Genomic DNA, 19,477 nt, shown 5'->3' on the forward strand with positions numbered 1-19,477 from the left:
GATGCAAAAGCTGCTATGAAGGAACTTTACACAGCCATTAGTATACAACAGACTGCTCACCCGGAGGCTGCATTTATAGTTGCAGGTGATTTTAATCACTCAAACTTAAAGACAGTGCTCCCTAAATTTCACCAGCATGTTTCCTGCAATACAAGAGGAAACAAAACTCTGGACCATGTTTACACTAACATTGCAGGAGCCTACACCACGACCCCCCTCCCCCACCTGGGACAGTCAGACCACCTTTCTTTGTTCCTCATCCCCAAGTACTCCCCACTCATCCAACGTGTGAAGCCATCAGTGACAACAATTAAAGTGTGGCCAGCGGGGACAGACTCTGTACTTCAGGACAAGTTCTATCACACAGACTGGAGTATGTTTGCCTCTCAGGCTACCTTGGGCTCTCACACAGACATTGACACCTACACTTCTTCTGTGCTGGATTATATCAACACCACCATCGACAGTGTGACAACATGGAAGCAGATCACCACGTACCCAAACCAGAAGCCATGGATGAACAAGGAGGTGCGTCTCCTGCTGAAGGCCCGCAACACCGCCTTTAGATCAGGTGATGCAATGGCCTACAGCGTGTCCAGGGCAAACCTGAGGAGGGGCATCATCAAGGCTCTGCTACAAGCTGAAGGTAGAGGAACACTTCTCCAACTCCGACCCCAGACGCATGTGGCAGGGCATCCAGGCCATCAGTGACTATAAACCCAGCAACTCCACCCCGATGACCACAGATGTCTCCTTCCTGAACGAGCTAAATGACTTTTATGCTCGTTTCGATAGAGACAACAAGGAGACGCAGACCACGACCAAACCTCCTACAGACAATCAGCCCCTCTCATTCACCACCACAGACGTCCACGCTGCACTGAGCCGGATCAACGTCCGAAAGGCTGCTGGTCCAGACGGCACCCCTGGGCGCGTGCTTAGAGCATGTGCGGAGCAGCTCACTGGGGTTTTTACGGACATCTTCAACCTGTCCCTCGCCCAAGCAGCTGTGCCAGCATGCTTCAAAGCCACCTCCATTGTCCCTGTGCCGAAACACTCCAGCCCGACAGGCCTGAATGACTACCGCCCTGTAGCACTCACACCCATCATTATGAAGTGCTTTGAGCGACTGGTCCTAGCACACCTGAAAATCTGCCTCCCACCCACACTGGACCCATACCAGTTTGCCTACCGCAGCAATAGGAGTACAGAGGATGCAGTCTCCACTGCGCTGCACTCTGTGCTCACACATCTGGACAATAACGACACATACGCACGAATGCTGTTTGTTGATTTCAGCTCAGCATTCAACACTGTCATCCCCTCCAAGTTGAACACTAAACTTGGAGACCTGGGCTTCAACACCTCCCTCCGTCACTGGATAATGGACTTTCTGACCAACAGACCCCAGTATGTTAGGTCAGGACAGCACTCCACCATCACACTCAACACAGGCGTACCACAGGGCTGTGTGCTGAGCCCATTCCTCTACTTCACCCACGACTGCAGACCGGTACATGGATCCAACACCATCATCAAGTTTGCGGACGATACAGCGGTGATTGGCCTCATCAGCAACAACGATGACACAGCCTACAGGGAGGAGGTACAGCATCTGGCCACCTGGTGCGCTGACAACAACCTGCTTCTCAACACCAGCAAGACGAAGGTGCTCATTGTGGACTTCAGGAGAGAAAAGGGAAGCACGCACAACCCCATTCACATCAACGGGATGGCTGTTGAACGTGTCTCCAGTTTCAAGTTCCTGGGGACCCACATCACAGAGGACCTATCCTGGTCCACTAACACCTCCAGTCTGGTGAAGAAGGCTCATCAACGCCTCTTTTTCCTGAGGACACTGAAGAGACACCACCTGTCTTCAGCTGTACTGAGGAACTTCTACCGCTGTGTGATTGAGAGCATCCTAACCAGCAGTGTCACAGTCTGGTACGGAAACTGCTCTGTCACGGACCGTAAGGCGCTACAGCGGGTGGTTAAAACAGCGCAGCGCATCACAAGGTGTCCACTTCCTGCCATTGAGGATGTCTAGAGGAAACGCTGTCTGCGGCGAGCTCACGGCATCCTTAAAGACTCCTCCCACCCTGCCCACAGAATGTTTACCCTCCTGCCCTCCAGTAGGCGCTTCAGAAGCCTCCGGACCAGAACCAGCAGACTGAGGAACAGCTTTTTCCCCAGAGCTGTCTCCCTACTGAACTCTACCCCCCGAACTCTGACTCTCTCTCAAACTCCGCTCCCTCCTGACCCCCCCTCCACCTCCCCTGCATATCACCTCACATCCATCATCCCCCACCACTCCTCCTGGTCACACACACATTATTGTATTATAGTATGTCCATATCACCACTGTAAGTTATTGATCTGTATAATATGTACATATTCTGTATATTATCTGTACATTAGTATATTCATTTTCTCTGCACCTTAACCTGTATATTCAATCCTGTATGACAATAAAGTTGAATCTCATCTCAATCTGCTCTCCTTTGTTTCCTGTCTCCAGATCTTCTCGTCAAGGCTGTCCGCTCTCACCCGGACTCTTCGCACTATCCCTTTAACCAATAGCCCAGCTCATACGTCAGTCGTCCAGCATCAGCCCCATCTCCATTTCTAGCACGAAGCACCATGTTGCCTTGTATGCAGATGATATTTTAATCTTTCTGCAGGACCCTGTTAAATCTATTCCTAGTCTGTTGGCTTTGTTTGAGGAATTTGGGTCATTGTCAGGCTTTAAAATAAATTGGTCCAAATCCTCGCTGTTACCTTTATGTGAGGCATCTAGGTTTGTTTCTCTCCCTACGCAGATTCCTGTTACTGACCATTTTACGTATCTTGGCATTGAGGTCTTTCCTTCTGTTGATAAGATTATTAAACACAATTACACAGAGACACTAAATTTGGTACTTAAAGACCTTGAAAGATGGTCAGGCCTTCCTAATTCTCTTCAAGCTTGTGCATCCATAATAAAGATGAATGTATTGCCCAGGATTAATTTCATTAGCTCAATGATTCCTTTCCTTTCCTTCCTTTCCCTGCTGGTCATTGGCAGAAATTACACTCAGCAGTTTCTAAGTTCATTTGGAATAAGAAACGGCCACGTATTAAAATGACTACAACCCAGCGCAAAAAACTGCATGGGGGATTGGCTGTGCCAAACTTTAAGTTATATCACTGGTCCTTTACGTTGAGGCCCCTGTCTACTTGGTTTGATCCCCTTTCTAACACTTCTTGGCGAGCAGTGGAGGAGGAATTATTGTCCCCATGGAGATTACAGGATGTCGTTTTCAATGATATTTCAATGAGGCAATGTCACCTTCGATTTGGTCCCCTTGTCACACAAGCGAAACATACATGGCGCTTAGCTCAGAGCCTGTGCTGCATTCGATGCCCTTGGCACCTCAACTCTCCAATATTTGGTAGTAAGCAACTTCTCATAGGACACAGGCCGATTTGTTTTTCACAGTGGGAAAATAAAAGGCATACATAATTTGGGGGACATCTTTGATATTCACGGATTGAGATCATTTCAGGATATTAAAGGTCGCTATAACCTCCCGGGCACCTCATTCTTCTTTTACCTGCAACTTCGGGCATCCCTCAAAGCTCACGGAGTACCGTGGAATCAGCCTCTACTGCAACATCCATTGCATAAACTATTCAGCTCCTTACATACGGTTAAAGGTCTTGCATCAACACTTTATTCAAAGCTACTTGAGGCTTCTTATCGGAATTTGACTGTGGATAGGCAGTGGAGAAATGATGTGCCAGGCATGGATGCTGACTTCAATTGGGATTCTGTTTGGGCTAATATTCAGTTGGCGTCCCGTAATCCTGATCATCAGCAGATCCACCTAAATTATGTGCATAGGACTTATCTTACTCCTAGGAAGATGCACCTCATGAAACTGGTGGCCGACCCCCTATGCTCCCTCTGTTCTCAGGGTGTCATTGGAACATTTTTACACATGTTCTGGGAGTGTCCACCTGTGGCTTGTTTTTGGAGGCAGGTGACTACTCATTTGTCCCAAATTTTCGCTATAACCATAGATGTTGCTTTACCTGTTTTGATATTAAATGACCTTTCTGGGTTAACAATTAGCAATCATCTGAAAAGAATTATCTTTGCCGGTCTGACTGCAGCTAAAAAGCTGATTGCGTTGCGCTGGAAGCAGCCTCAAAAACTTTCTAGCACATATTGGATTCTCACTTATATAGACGTTATTCACATGGAACTAGCAACTGCACATATCCTTGGAGTCAAGGAGGCTAGCACTGACCAATGGAAACTAATTTTGCAAAAGATAAAGACGTTAATATGATCGATATATGTTTTTACTTTAATGATCCTGCAGGTCCTGGGTTGGGGGGGTGGGGTTGACAAATGAATGTTATAGGGCCTCGGCCTAAAAGGCTTTATTTTTATTTTTTATTATTATTATTATTTTTCCTCTTCTGTTGTCATTGTGTATGTATTGGTTTTTTTTGTTTCGTTTTTCAAATTCAATAAAAAGTTGATCACAAAAAAAAAGTCCCACTGTCTGACAATGTATGGACAGTTTCTCAACAGCATAACTGAGTGGGTTAATCCTGTCCCTGAATACCCTTGGGGCTGGTTGTCTGAATGCCGTTTGAATGATCAATGCACCCTTCTCCACAGAGTCTTCAATTAACTCATTCCCCGCCATTGACGGAATTTTCCGTCATTTGGATCCAACCGTTACCCGCCATTGACGGAAATTTCCGTCAATTGGTGTTTTCAGTGTAATACGATAGGAGGCGCTCTGACGGATGTTGTGAAAAAGTTACAGGACTGTGGGGTCAAAAACCAACAAACAAGACCACCCGCGGGAAAGTAGAGAGAAAAAAACAAACATTTTCTTCGTCCTTATTTTCTAGCGGTCGGAGTTCGATCAGTCTGTATGTGAGTTTGACGCGCGTCAAAAAGTCAACATTAGCCGTATAGATATGAGATAAAAGCTCTTGAACAGTACAAACATGCCGGCGCCAGCAAGATATTCGGAAGTGAATGGAGGGATTCAGGACGTGTAAGAGGTAAGATATGATCACGTTATTTTTTGAGTCACCGTGATAGCATATGCATCTGATAATTCATGAGATAACGTGACGTCGAAATAACATATCCCTCAGTTTTGTACATAAACTATGTACCAAACTAATTTTTGACGGACTTTTTATTGTAATTTCCAGACACAGAGTCCAGGTCTCCAAGATCCAGACATACACGTAGGTGCAAGAGGTGAGTCATGATAACCTATTTTATTTAGTTTGATAGTGTGTTACTTGGATTGTATGATTATTAGATACTACAAGACAAGAGAATCTGCTAATTTGTGAGAGAAGATAAATAAAAAGAAATAATTTAGCTTTCATTTTGTACACAAACTATTTACCAAATGAATATTTGTTTGACATTTTACTGTCATTTTACACACAGAGTCCAGGGATTCAAGGCCCAGGTGTCCTTTTACACAGAACTACCCAAGGTGAAAAAGGTAAGATATGATATGAAGAGGCCGAAAAATAACGTTCCTCTCTTTGTGCACATCACACTGTTGAATAAAAAAATTGTCTTTCTAATTATTTACAGGTCGAACACAGCAAAGAGGCAGAGGTCGGACCTGTGGATCTCATGGGCGTGGTGGAGGTCAAGTACCTGGTGACCAAGCAAGAGGGTCTTTAAACCAGCCAGGTTCAGGTCCTGGTCCAGGTAATCTGATGTGGAAAGAAATGAACTGGCAGCCAAAAGACTTTCCTTTCACTGAGAATCCTGGACCTCTAAATGATGCTGCTGCTCTTGATCATATCATTCGTATGCCTGACCTTGAAATGTACTGGTCTACAGATGACATTTTGGTCACCCCCTACTTCAACAAGGTCTCGTCCCGCAACCGGTTTGAAATCATATGGAGATTTCTACACTCCAATGATTATGAATCAAGGCCAGCAAATAGCACTGACAGGTTGTACAAAGTCCGCCCTGTCTTATATTACCTTATATCTAAATTCAGTCAAATGTATCAACCTAACACCAACATTTGCATTGATGAGGGTATGCTTCTGTGGCGTGGACGGCTAGCGTTCAGGGTGTACAATCCCCAAAAACCTGTCAAATATGGGTTCAAATCCTACATCCTTTGTGATTCTGACACAGGCTACTGTTACAACATGAAACCCTATTGCGGAGAAGGCACTTCCCTGGGAGACACAATTGTCTCTCTTCTTGATCAGGTTTTTGTTCACCTAATGTTTTATTATTGAAAATAATAATGATATTTAAGTGTTTGTAAAAACAAAGTATTTCTGAGTGTATAAGAGAAGAAAAATGTATAATATAGTTTGTAAATGTTGTAGTGCTACACTATTCAAAGAAAATTTATAATTTTATGTAATCATTTATATTTATTTTAGTTATTTATTTTAAAATATAACTTTAGTTGTCAAATGAAAGTAAAACGAATCCAAATATAAACTCAAAATCACATTTTTTTCTTGAAAATAAGTGTGTTTTACAAAAGTGCTGTTTTCTCAGCTTTTTGTCCGGAATGTTGTTTTTTTGTGAAAATGGCCGATATTCAAGTGCTGATAAAAAAAGATTGAATGAAGTTTGAATAAAATAGTTTTTTGTATATGAAAGCAGAGGCTCTGATCTTTCCTTTGATGTATTCAATATTTACATATTCAAAGAACAAAATATTCTGTGAGTCTTGAAAGATTGGTGAAAATGGTGAAAAGGGCTGGCGCTGGCTGGCAAACATTCTAGAATTCTCTGGCGGGGAAAGAGTTAAAGGACATGCCATCAATGAAATTTGAGACTGGAGTTCTGTCACTATATCACTATCTCTGTCTCTCTCGTTCTATGTTTCACTGTTTCACTCTCTCTCTCTCTCTGTCGGTGCTAGTCACACTCTGATGTGGTTAAATAGACCTGAGCTTAAGTAATCAATGTTCATGTATTCTAAATTATAATAAAACCCTTAATTGAAAATATTCAATGCCAAAATGTTGTTATTACTTGGAATTTGTTGCTTAGCAACAATAGAACTCCTTTGTTTTTCTTCTTGAAATTAATTGCTCAGCAACAGATTAAAGCACATTCTAAATGACATTATGAAAGAATAGAACCCGATTCTCTATTCACCTTTATTGAAGGACCAGCACCACAGTAAGTGTTTACATTTGCAGTGAGTCAATTCATATCTTCAATGCGTATGATTAAGGAAATATCACAAATATTTAAACCTTGTTTTCTGCAACACAACAAAAAAATAGTGAAAAGTAAGTAAAATTCACAAACTTTGCAATTGAAATATTGTTGCAAATCCCAGTTTGAGCTGGGGTTTGACGTCAAACATTTTTGAGTATTCTAAGTAAAATTTAGTAAGTAAAATTTATTTATATAGCACTTTTCGCAGGCAGGGGCCACAAAGTGCTTCACAAACAGGGTTTAAAAACATCACAAGCAATACACAGACAGTACAAAAATCATAGCAGCCCTAAAAGAGACTAATTAAAAGCCTGGACAAATAAAAACGTTTTCAGTTGACTCTTGAAAGTGACAACTGAATCAATTGAGCGCAAGGATGATGGAAGTTCATTCCAGAGGCTCGGAGCAACGACCTGGAAAGACCGGTCACCTCTAGTGTGATAATGAGCTCGAGGGACCTTCATCAGGTTCTGATCCATAGACCTCAGCGCTCGCACAGGAGCGTAAAGCTGGATCAGCTCACTAAGGTAAGAGGGAGCCTGACCATGTAGGGCTCTGAAGGCCAGAACCAGGATTTTAAACCTGAACCTAAAAGACACTGGCAGCCAGTGAAGGTCTTTCAGAACAGGGGATATGTGGGACCTCCTATCACTATCTCCTATCCTCGACGTGTGCGCCAGCGTGTCCTCGCTGCCGCCTGCCCGCACTTCAACAACTGTCCTGGACCCTTCACAGTGCTGGAGCCATGGTCAGGGGTTTTCATCGCCATCGCCTACTGCCGTGTTTATGCCGGCTTTTCTAGCATGGACCAGCTGGAGCTCACGTGACCGCTGGATATGCCTTCGTCCAGTCCCGCTCCGCAACACAGACACTAACTCCGAGACGTCAATCCACGTCGGCCTATTGGATGCTCGTTCAATGTGACTCCGACACTTTCAAGAGTCAACTGGGGACGTTTTTATTTGTCCAGGCTTTTGGTTGGTCTCTTTTAGGGCTGCTATGGTCTCTGTACTGTCTGTTTGTTGCTTGTGATGTTTTAAACCCTGTTTGTGAAGCACTTTGTGGCCCCTGCCTGCGAAAAGTGCTATATAAATAAATTTTACTTACTTACTTACTTACTATTTGTGCGGGTCAGAATTCTTGCTGCAGAATGTTGAATTAATTGCAGTCTAGAGAGCTCTTTCTTGTTAAGACAAGAAAACAAACTATTGCAATAGTCTAAACGTGAAGACACAAAGGCATGGATAATGAGCTCCAAATCATTCTGCGAAACCATGTTTCTAAGTTTGGAGATCTTCCTCAGTTGAAAGAAGCAGTTCCTTGACAGCTGTTTACAGTGCTGGACTAAAGACATGTCTTTGTCGAAAATAACTCCCAGGTTTCTAAGACTAGGCTTCACAGACTGGCCTAGGTCCCCCAAGAACTGTTTAATCCCTGGAATTGAGTCATCAGGGGCAAGAATCAATGTTTCTGTTTTCTCAGCATTGACCTGCAGAGAATTTTCGCTGAGCCATTGTTTGATTTCCATCAGACAAAGACGTAGGGAGCTCAGCTTCTGGATCTCGGACGGCTTAAAAGAGCAGTACAGCTGGATATTGTCAGCAAATAGGTGGAAAGAAACATCATCGAACCTTCGTATGATCTCTCCTAGAGGGATCAAATACAGCAAAAACAAGACAGGACCCAAGACGGAACCTTGAGGCACACCACACAGCAGGTCCGCAGACTCCGACCTTATTTGGTTGGCTGTTACATTGAAGCTTCGTCCAGTTAGATAAGAAGAGAACCATTTTAGAACTGAACCCGACAGTCCAACTTGATCCCTCAGTCTTCTCAGCAGAATCTGATGGTCTACAGTGTCGAAAGCTGCGGACAGGTCCAAGAGAACCAGGACCGTGAACTTTCCAGAGTCAGCAGCCATCATAATGTCGCTGGACACTTTCAGTAAGGCCGTTTCCGTGGAGTGTTGCTTACGGAAACCGGACTGAAGCGGTTCATGGATGCTGCTTTGATCCAGGAAAAGGGTCAACTGATTACAGACCACCTTCTCAAGGATCTTTGACATGAAAGGGAGCTTAGAAATAGGCCTAAAGCTATTAAGATCTGTTTGGTCTAGGCCTGCTTTTTTTAGTAATGGCTCCACTATGGCATGTTTGAATGCAGTAGGAAACACACCAGTGGACAAAGACAGGTTAACCATTTTGGTCACACACGGGCTGATTTCCCCAAACACTTTTTTTAAAAGCCTACAGGGAAGGACGTCAGATGAGCAAGAGGAGGGCTTCATCTTAGACACCACTGCTGAAATATCAGCAACCGTCACAGTCCTAAACAAGGACCACAAGCTGGAGACAGGCTCAGAAACAGCAGGGGTAACACGAAGAGGGGGCGGGATGTTGTCCTTGATTATCTTTATCTTGTTTGTGAAGAATCTCAAAAAGGCATTGCTGTCAGCTTCACAAAACACGGGGGTAACTGGGGCAGCAGGACATACAAGTGAGTTTATCGTTTCAAATAACACTTTGGGGTTTTTCTTATTTAGTGCTACCAGTTGGTGGATATACTCGGATCTGGCATTTTCGACCATCACATTGTATGAAGACACAAGGTCCTTGAGGTAGAGCCTGTGCACCTCAAGGTTAGTGGATTTCCACAGGCGTTCAGTCTTTCGACATAGTCTCTTTAGATTTAGGATGTCTTCATTAGTCCACGGGCGAGCTTTTTCCCTGGTAGAGGAGTTTGTTTTAACAGGAGCCACCTGGTTCAGAATTTCTACACAGTGATTGTTAAAACAGTGAGTGAGATCATCCACATCGAGACAGTTCATGACCAAGACAGGATCAAATAAATGAGAGAAACTATCTGCAGTATTAGCAGTGATAACACGCCTCTGAGACCTGACTGTTGAAGGCTTGGGCTCAGGACAAAAGTGCAGATCAAACAGAACAAGACTATGATCACTCAAATGAACATCATTTACAGACAGGTTTAAAATGTCTAGGCCAAGCGTAAAAACTAAGTCTAAAATATGGCCTTTTTGGTGAGTGGGCTCAGAAACATGCTGCTCAAAATTAAAAGTTTCAGTCAATGTTAGAAGTTCCATTGCAGGGGAAGATGAGCTGTCATCAACATGAAGGTTAAAATCCCCAAGGATTAAAACAGAGTCCAGCTTTATAATAGAGGACAAGAAGTCACTAAAATCCTTTAAGAAGACAGCGGCAGGGCCAGGAGGACGGTAGATCAACACACAGTAAAAAGGGGATGAGGAACCCATCTTAACCATCTGTGATTCAAACGAAGAGAAATCTTGGGACTGGATCAGTTTGCATTTTTGGACCTCCCTGTGAACAATGGCCAGGCCACCACCACGGCGACAGGGGCGGGGCTTCCCGACAGCAGAGCAGCCAGGTGGACAGAGATCATTTAAATGAATGAACTCTTCATCTCTCTGCCATGTCTCTGAAAGACACATAATATCCAGGTTTTCTCTTGTAAAAAGATCGTTTAGTGAATGAGACTTGTTCGCAATTGAACGAGCATTCAATAGGCCGACATGGATTGACGTCTCGGAGGTAGTGTCCGTGTTGAGGAGCGGGACTGGACGAAGGCACATCCAGCGGTCACGTGAGCTCCAGCTGGTCCATGCTGGAAAAGCCAGCATAAACACGGAAGTAGGCGATGGCGATGAAAACCCCTGACCATGGCTCCAGCACTGCGAAGGGTCCAGGACAGTTGTTGAAGTGCGGGCAGGCGGCAGCGAGGACACGCTGACGCACACATCGAGGAGAGGGATCTGGCGCAGGAACCGAGCGTGGTCCCGGCAGCCGAAGACGACGGAGCCCCCGTGCGCCGCAGCACGTCTTCGCTTTACTTGGATACCGGACCGAGAGCCTCTTTTTCTGGATCTCCTGGATCTCCTGCGGGTCTTTCCCGGCACCCGATACAGCATCAAGTAGTCCTGTGAGTCGGGATGGATTTCAAACGGAGGCGGAAATGCCTGTTTGTAACGGTCCCAGGTATGAAACATGTCCTCCAATGACACTTTGATACGAAATAAAGAGTCCTGATCATAGGTTAGTAAAGCCAGGACACTTCCATTTGTCATCTGGGCTGCTAAGATCACATATAGTGAAACAATAATCATCAATAATCTACAAAATAGAGAGCGAGCCGTGGCACTGCCAGTCACAGGCGCCAGTACGGTTTGAACGTAAACAACTCAGTGACACTAACATTGTCAACATAACATAACACTAACATAACACTAACATTCTATCAAGTGTTATGTATATATTTATTTGCTGAGTAAACATTTCTACATAGGAGTGTAACTCATGATTTTAACTCCATGTCTTTGTTCTTTTTTCAGTGATGCTCAGGAGAAGTGTTCGTCTACAAGAAGGACACCAAAAAAAGACACCAAATTAAACACCAAACACCAAATTATTTAGGGGGGCTTAAGAACATTTTAGGGAGGCTTCTCCTCGGGGGACACCACACACGATAAGAAATCGGGCCAAAACAATCCCGATTTGAGATCAGAGCGGTCACAACATCTTCCCGAGCAGATGAGCAGTTTTCACACCATAGATGTATTTAAACACTAGAAGGCTCATGCAGGATTCTCTGGAGAAGCTACACGGCGGCCATCTTGGGTCAGGCAGCTGACGTGTTGCGCTCTATGGAAGGTGAGTGATAAGCTTAAACAAAAATACTGTTAACTCCATGAAATATTGACAGATTTACAAACAGTTTGCTTTATTACAAACCCTATTATACGGAGGTATGACACATGATGTTTGTTGTACATGTTGAAATTACCGCTTTTGTTTTCAATAATCGATTTCATTGTGTAACATAGTTTTGTCCAGCCTATTTGTACAAGTTATCAAGGCTCAGAAAACAATCGAGATTTATAGACTAATACGAAACCAATAACGTTTTTATAAAAACTCATTGATGTCTGTCTGACTGTCTCTGTGGATGTTGTATTTATTATATCTAACTCAGTTTAGAGGCACAGCTGACCTCAGACTTATACAGTATAATTAATCTGTTGTCTACTGTTGTATGTTTCAGCTGGTCCTGAAGAAAATACAATACAGTAAGTGTCAGGCTAAATAATTAATTACAGGTGTATGTGCACTTATCTTATATCTAAAATAAATACAGAGGCTATATTTCACTGTCGTGTATTTAGTTATATTATACTAGAAGTTACGAATGGGACAATTAAATAATATAAATAATGATTTAATATAAATGCCTTGTGTGTGTAGCAATTGCTTATCTGTTTAACATTTATGAAAGATCATAGTTAAAATGAATCATTGAGTATGCAGGAACACATCTCTGACCATACCAGTCAAGTTTTGGCTATGAAGGTACGGGTGTTTCCCGGCCAAAATGAGATATTTAACAGCTATGTGTCTGACGTTTATAACAAATCAATCTGTTTGAAAATTGCTTGAAATTTGATCAAGTTAAGGTTATTTAAATACTACATGCACCATTGATATAAATGTACTGAGCGGGGTCAGCTGCCTGACCCAAGATGGCCGCCACATTGCTATGTCGCTCCCCATCGACGAGTAGCACGAGTGAGTCATCTAGTGTTTATATATATATATATCTATGCCACACACGGCAGAATTATCTTACCATGATCAGAGCGTCCTTAAGATAATTGGAAGGGGAGAATCGGGGTCCAAAATCGGCCTAATTATCCTGCCATGTGAACCAGCCTTAAGGGCCCTGGTTAGTTGTATTTTCATCAGAGGTCTCTGGCAGTCTTTCCCTTTATGTTTGTTTTCTAAGTGTCCTGGACAATGTTAGTTTTGAGTTAGCTGCTTGGCAGCAAAGGTTTAGTTAACCAAGTTTTGGCACATTAAGTTAGGAGGCACATTGTGGCTTGATACAGTTAAATGTCCCCTCCACATTCCAATCTATCACTTGAGATTTTAGTTGTCTTTTTGGGATCATTTTAAACACCCCTGGTCATGCACTTGGTTCCCAATCCCCTTTCTATCTTTACAAGGAGGATTAATTTATTTCACATTTTGTGGATCGGCAGACACTTATGTTACCCTAATGATATACGTTTGAAAACAGTGGATTTTTCTTCATTTTTCCCCTTTCATCAAACTAAAAGAAAACAGTCTCACAGCAGGCTGCCACAAACAACAATCCCCCCCCCCAAGATACTGGCTGAGTGTACTTGTAGGCCTGTCTTGGCCCTGCCCTAATTGGACCAAACCATTTTAGTAATAAAGGGAAGCCAAAAAACAAAATTTTCACTAAAATAATGTTAAATTATTTAACAGCAATTTGTTAAAATTCTATTTCAAGTTGGAATCTAGGGAATAATATCAACTAACAGTAGACATCAAACTTCTAGTAGTGAATCTGTTGGTAGAAAGAAGAAACACAACACAAACTGAAGGCTCCACTCTGTCCAATTAGGCACAGGTGGCCTTAGTCAGCCAAATCACACTGCTGACAGCAACAAGTGTTGGGAACGTATAGAAGAACCTTTTCACAGAGACAACCTGTTTTTTGTGAGTCATTTCTCCCAACGAGAAGGAACAAGAGATGTGACTTCTGACATACAGAATCAATCTCAGTTGTGCTGGAAAAATTCTTAAAACAGGCCAATGATTTAGTAACTGGGCTGCTGGCAAACTGTTTTCCATTCATGTCTGTCTTATTATATTGGGAAACACTGGATGCATGATTACACTGTACCAAAGTAATGAGGTTGTTCCAGGAAAACTTAAATTGAGCGAGCAATTGTAACACAGGAACGATGATGATTCATAAGAGTTAAGAAAAGAAATATGGTTGGCAGTGTGTCAGCACAGCAGGTGTCAGGTTCAAAGAGCTGTGCTGTTTTCATTATCAGGTTCAAAGTCAAAAACATGAAAGTCATTCCTAACCTAATTATGTCTGAGCAGTTGTTGAAACTGGCTCATTGTTGAAGAGAGAGATACTGAAAGTAAGTCATAATCTCTCAATAAATATTATTTATATTATTATTATACAATATTTTTTTTTTTGGGCTAAAAGTTTGATGTACCTAGGATATACTTCTTTCTTTCGGTTCAATGCAGAAAAGTTCACATTTTCTTGATTTTTGTCATTTTTCAATGAAGAATGTCAGCTAAATGTTGAATAAACTTGGTTCAGAACTGTCAACAGATGTTTTGGTTTGTGAATAGGACTCTCTTTTGAAGGTCAGGTGTGTATTTATTGCTGTTTAGCTTGTCAACTTAAACGTTGGTTAGCTCGTTATCCTTAGCTATGTTGTTGTTAGTTTGGTAGCTTCCAATCAATCAATCAATCTTTATTAGTATAGCGTCAGTTCATAACAGGTGTTATCTCAAGACACTTTACAAAAAGCAGGTAAAGGACCTTACTGGGGATGCAGTCGGCCTGAGAACAGCGAGGGCCAACCTGTCCCGTGGCATCAGGAAAGCTAAACACAGCTACTCACTTAAAGTAACCAGACACTTCAAGGACGCCTGTGGCGTGGTATCCAGACCATCACGGACTTCAAACCCAAGCCACAGACCTGTGACAACAACACCTCTCTGCTGAACGACCTAAACAGCTTCTTTGCCAGGTTTGAAGCAAACAACAGCATGCCCGCACAGAAGACCACCCCTCCTCCCCACGACCAGACCCTGTGTCTGACTGCAGCCAGTGTGAAGAGAACCTTCTCCAACATCAACACCCGCAAGGTTGCAGGTCCAGACAACATCCCTGGCCGTGTGCTGAAGGACTGTGCAGAGGAGCTCAAAGATGTCTTCACAGACATTTTCAACTCTTCTCTGAGGCATGCTTCAAAACGACCACCATCATACCCATTCCAAAGAAGCCATCACCATCCACTTTAAATGACTATAGACCCGTTGCACTGACCCCCAGGAGTTGGTAAAAATTGGGGAAATAGTGCAATCATGTGCGATATATCATGCAAATAAGTCGGATTCCTTTTACCTGGCCGATCTACCTGAGCACCTGCTTCGAGTGAATCCGCCGCTGCCCAGGAAGCGTAAACGCCGAGGAATGCGATCCGGCCGGCTTGTGAAGTTAAAAGTTTGGCTGGCTCTTTCTTCGGACGTGTTGTGGTCCTCCTCATCCCCATGGGATTAGAGAGACTGTCTTCGCCGCTATGTCTCTCGGCGCACTCTTGCTCGAGTCGGCACTTGGCTGGTGTCCATTATCGGACAGCGTGGGGATGTCTATGCGCTGCGCCCTCACCGCTCTTCTCACCTGGGCTTGGGTGGTGTGTCCCCAGTCAACCTCAGGCCGCTGAGCCGGACAGCTTGTGCGGCTGTGACGGCTTCTACGAGGTGCGCACTCGTTAACGTGAGATCCGTGACGAATAAAACCTTCATCCTACAGGACTTCTTTACATCGCACTCTTTGGATGTACTGTTTTTAACGGAGACTTGGATAAACGCCGGTGAGTCTACGGCCTTCTCAGAACTGTTACCTCCTGAATGTACTTTTATCAACACACCAAGAGCCACTGGTCGTGGAGGAGGTATAGCTACTATTTTGAAGAACTGCATTTATCACAGAGTGATATCAGACTGGACTTTCTCATCTTTTGAGCTGAGTTGTTTCAAGCTACGGCAGACTGATCCAGTGATGTGTGCTGTCATTTACAGACCACCGAAGCACAACAAGGATTTTATTAAGGACTTTTCAGATTTTGTTTCTTTTATTCTGACTCGTTATGACAGGATTTTAATTGTCTGGGATTTTAATGTGCATGTGTGTTGTCCTTTTAAATCCATGGCCAGAGAGTTTTTAGAGCTGATTGAAGCTTTTCATTTGACACAACATGTCTCTGGTCCAACACAAGTGCACGGACACACTTTGGATCTTCTTCTGTCTTATGGTTTTCCTGTTGACAATGTTGTTGTAGGTGATGCAGTTTTCTCCGATCACAGTCCTGTCATGTTTGATTTTAGTTTATCTATCGAGAGGAAGTTGCCTGCCGTGCGCCATGGCCGTGTTATTGCTTCTGACACCGCCGCTGCTTTTTCTCCTCTTTTTACTGCGTCGATGCAGCATTTATTCAACTCTGTTGCATTCTCAGACACGGAGCAGCTGATAAACTGTTTTATTTCTACCTGCTGTGATGTTCTGGACAGCGTTGCTCCCATGAAGGCAATGCGCTCGAAACCCAAACAGGAGCCTTGGCTCAACGACATTACGCGTGCAGCCAGGCGTGAGTGTCGGAGGGCGGAGCGCAGGTGGAAGAAAGACCATCTGGAGGTTTCTTGGCAGATTTTTAAAGATAGCTGGAGAAATTTTCAGAATGTTGTTAAAAATGCACGTAAACCAAGTACTTCTCAGACTTGGTTTTAAATAATGTCAGCAAGCCTTGTGTTCTTTTTAAAACTACTAGTTCTGTTTTTAATCCGAATCCTTCCACGTTACTGGAGATGACACCCGAGACTTGTGAAAAATTTGTCGCCTTTTTTAATGATAAGGTTGCTGCTATTAGAGCCACAATACCCACTTCTGTACCTGCTCTTACAGTAGCTACTCAGTGCTCTATGGTTTTTAGTTGTTTTGAGCCTGTTTCATTGTCTGAGCTCACAGGGCTAGTTAACAAACTAAAACCCTCCTCCTGTCCCACAGACCCAGTCCCTCCTCGCTTTTTTAAGGAGGTCTGGAGCACCACTGCTTCTTCTGTCAGGTGGATCATCAACAGCAGCTTGACTTCTGGTATTGTGCCCTCTTTTTGTAAAAAAAAGCTGTTGTTGAGCCCTTGATTAAAAAACCTGGTCTTGATCCGACACTTTTGTCAAATTACCGGCCCATTTCCAAATTACCATTTATGGCAAAACTTCTAGAGAAGTGTGTTTTTGCACAATTGCAGCCTTTCATGAATAGTAACGGCACTTTAGACCAGTTCCAGTCTGGGTACAAGAAATTTCACAGCACTGAGTCTGCACTTTTGAAGGTTTTTAATGATCTCTTTTTAATTACTGATGCTGGTAGTTCTGCCATTTTAGTGCTTTTAGACCTCACAGCTGCCTTTGACACAGTCGACCACAAAATTCTTTTAGACCGACTGAGGGACTGTGTGGGTGTCAGGGGGACCGCTTTAGAGTGGTTCAAGTCCTACCTGTCAGAGAGGTCTTTCTCTGTCAGGCTGGGGGACTCCACCTTGTCCTCTACTCCACTTCATTGTGGGGTCCCCCAGGGATCTATCCTGGGACCTATCTTGTTCACTATATATCTCCTCCCCCTTGCACAGATTTTTCAGAGGCATGGCATGTCGTACCATCTTTATGCCGATGACTGCCAGATCTACATGCCGATCTCTAAAACCAGCCACTGCCCCCTGACACCCCTGTTTGACTGTCTATGTGATGTCAAGGCTTGGTTAGCCCAGAACTTTTTGAGACTAAATGGAGACAAAACTGAGGTTACGGTGTTTGGCAGCGCCCCCATCAATCTGGGAACCCTCAAAGAGTATGAGCGTCCAAAAGTTACCAACCTTGGCATCACCATAGACAGTGATTTTAAATTTGACAAACAGATAAATGGCGTTTTAAAATCGTGCTTTTATCATCTTCGTCTTTTAGCAAAAGTAAAACCTTTTTTATCTTTTAATCTTTTAGAACAGATCGTGCACGCTTTTATTTCAAGTAGACTGGACTACTGCAACGCACTTTATTCAGGTGTTAGCCACAAAGCCCTCTCTCGTTTGCAGTTAGTCCAGAACGCAGCAGCACCACTTTTAACAGGGACCAAAAAGCGAGAGCACATCACCCCAATCCTCGCATCTTTGCACTGGCTCCCTGCTCATTTTCTAATCGATTTTAAGATTTTATTGATTGTTTTTAAAGCTTTGAATGAACTTGGTGGAGCAGCACCAAGTTCCTGGGGGTCCACATCAGTGAGGATCTCTCCTGGACAGCCAAAACCACATCACTGGCCAAGAAGTCCCAGCAGCGCCTCTACTTCCTCCGTAAGCTGAAGAGAGCACGAGCACCCCCACCCATCATGTGCTCCTTCTACAGAGGCACCATCGAGAGCATCCTGACCAGCTGCATCACTGTGTGGCTGGGGAGCTGCACTGCTGCCAACCACAAGACCCTGCAGCGCACAGTGAAGGCGGCTGAATGGATCATTGGTGTCCTGCTCCCCTCTCTTCTGGACCTCTACGGCACCCGCCTCACCCGCAAAGCAACCCGCATTGTGAGTGACCCCACCCACCCCTCACACAGCCTCTTCAGCCTCCTGCCATCGGGGAGACGGTACCGCAGCCTGCGGGCCGGCTCTACCAGACTGAGAAACAGCTTCTTCCACCAAGCTGTCAGGAAGCTGAACTCTCTTCCCTCCCTTCCCTCCCCTCTGCCCCCATGAACACTGAACATTGGAACCTCCTCCTGTTTGAACATTGAAACAGAACCCTGGTCACTTATTGCACATTGCACGCATGCACAAGTTTCACTTTTCTTATAATCTTGTTTTATACTCCATTTTATTTAACTTTGTACTTTTTGCACATTTAGGTTTATTAATGTAAATATTATTTATCTTTTTTACCTTGTTTTATTTTATTTACCGTACCTTTTTTATCTACACTGCTTTCCAAGTGGAAACCTCAGGTGTTGAAAAATGAAGCCAATGCCGAAGTGTAAATAAATGAAGCCAGCCTGAAATGGACCCTCCAGGAACCGTAGAGACCCATGACGTCCTATAAACATCCATTGAAAATAAATGCTGATTTTTAAAGCAGAAATATACACGTTTACAGTCTGGTTCAGAAAATTATTTTGGTTTAAATAGCTCATATCATCCTATCTGTTTAGATTTAACAACAGTAGTAATGATAATATTAAGAGGCAAGCCTTTTTTTGATGCCTGCAGAAGTAAAATGTTTACATAATATAATTTATTAATTGAGATGCCAAAGGATTTAACTTCTGGAAGTTCCCACGCAATAGATCCTAACCTAACATTATGACTATACTGAAGACCTTATTTGTGGTTTCTTGTTTGTGTTTCTTTGTGCCAGATGTCCTCTGTAGTAAAGCCTAAATAATTATCTTAGTCACCAGCAAGAAATCTATTTGCAAGTTCATGCCATCCAGGCTTATTTCATTCCATCAAATGCCCCCATCTCCTGTCCAGGCCAGTGACTTCACTTGTCAAACATATTTTTCAGCTGCTGTGTGATTGACAGCTGTCATGGTGGTTGGC

This window comes from Symphodus melops, assembly GCF_947650265.1.
Source record: "Symphodus melops genome assembly, chromosome: 19".
Taxonomy (NCBI): Eukaryota; Metazoa; Chordata; class Actinopteri; order Labriformes; family Labridae; genus Symphodus; species Symphodus melops.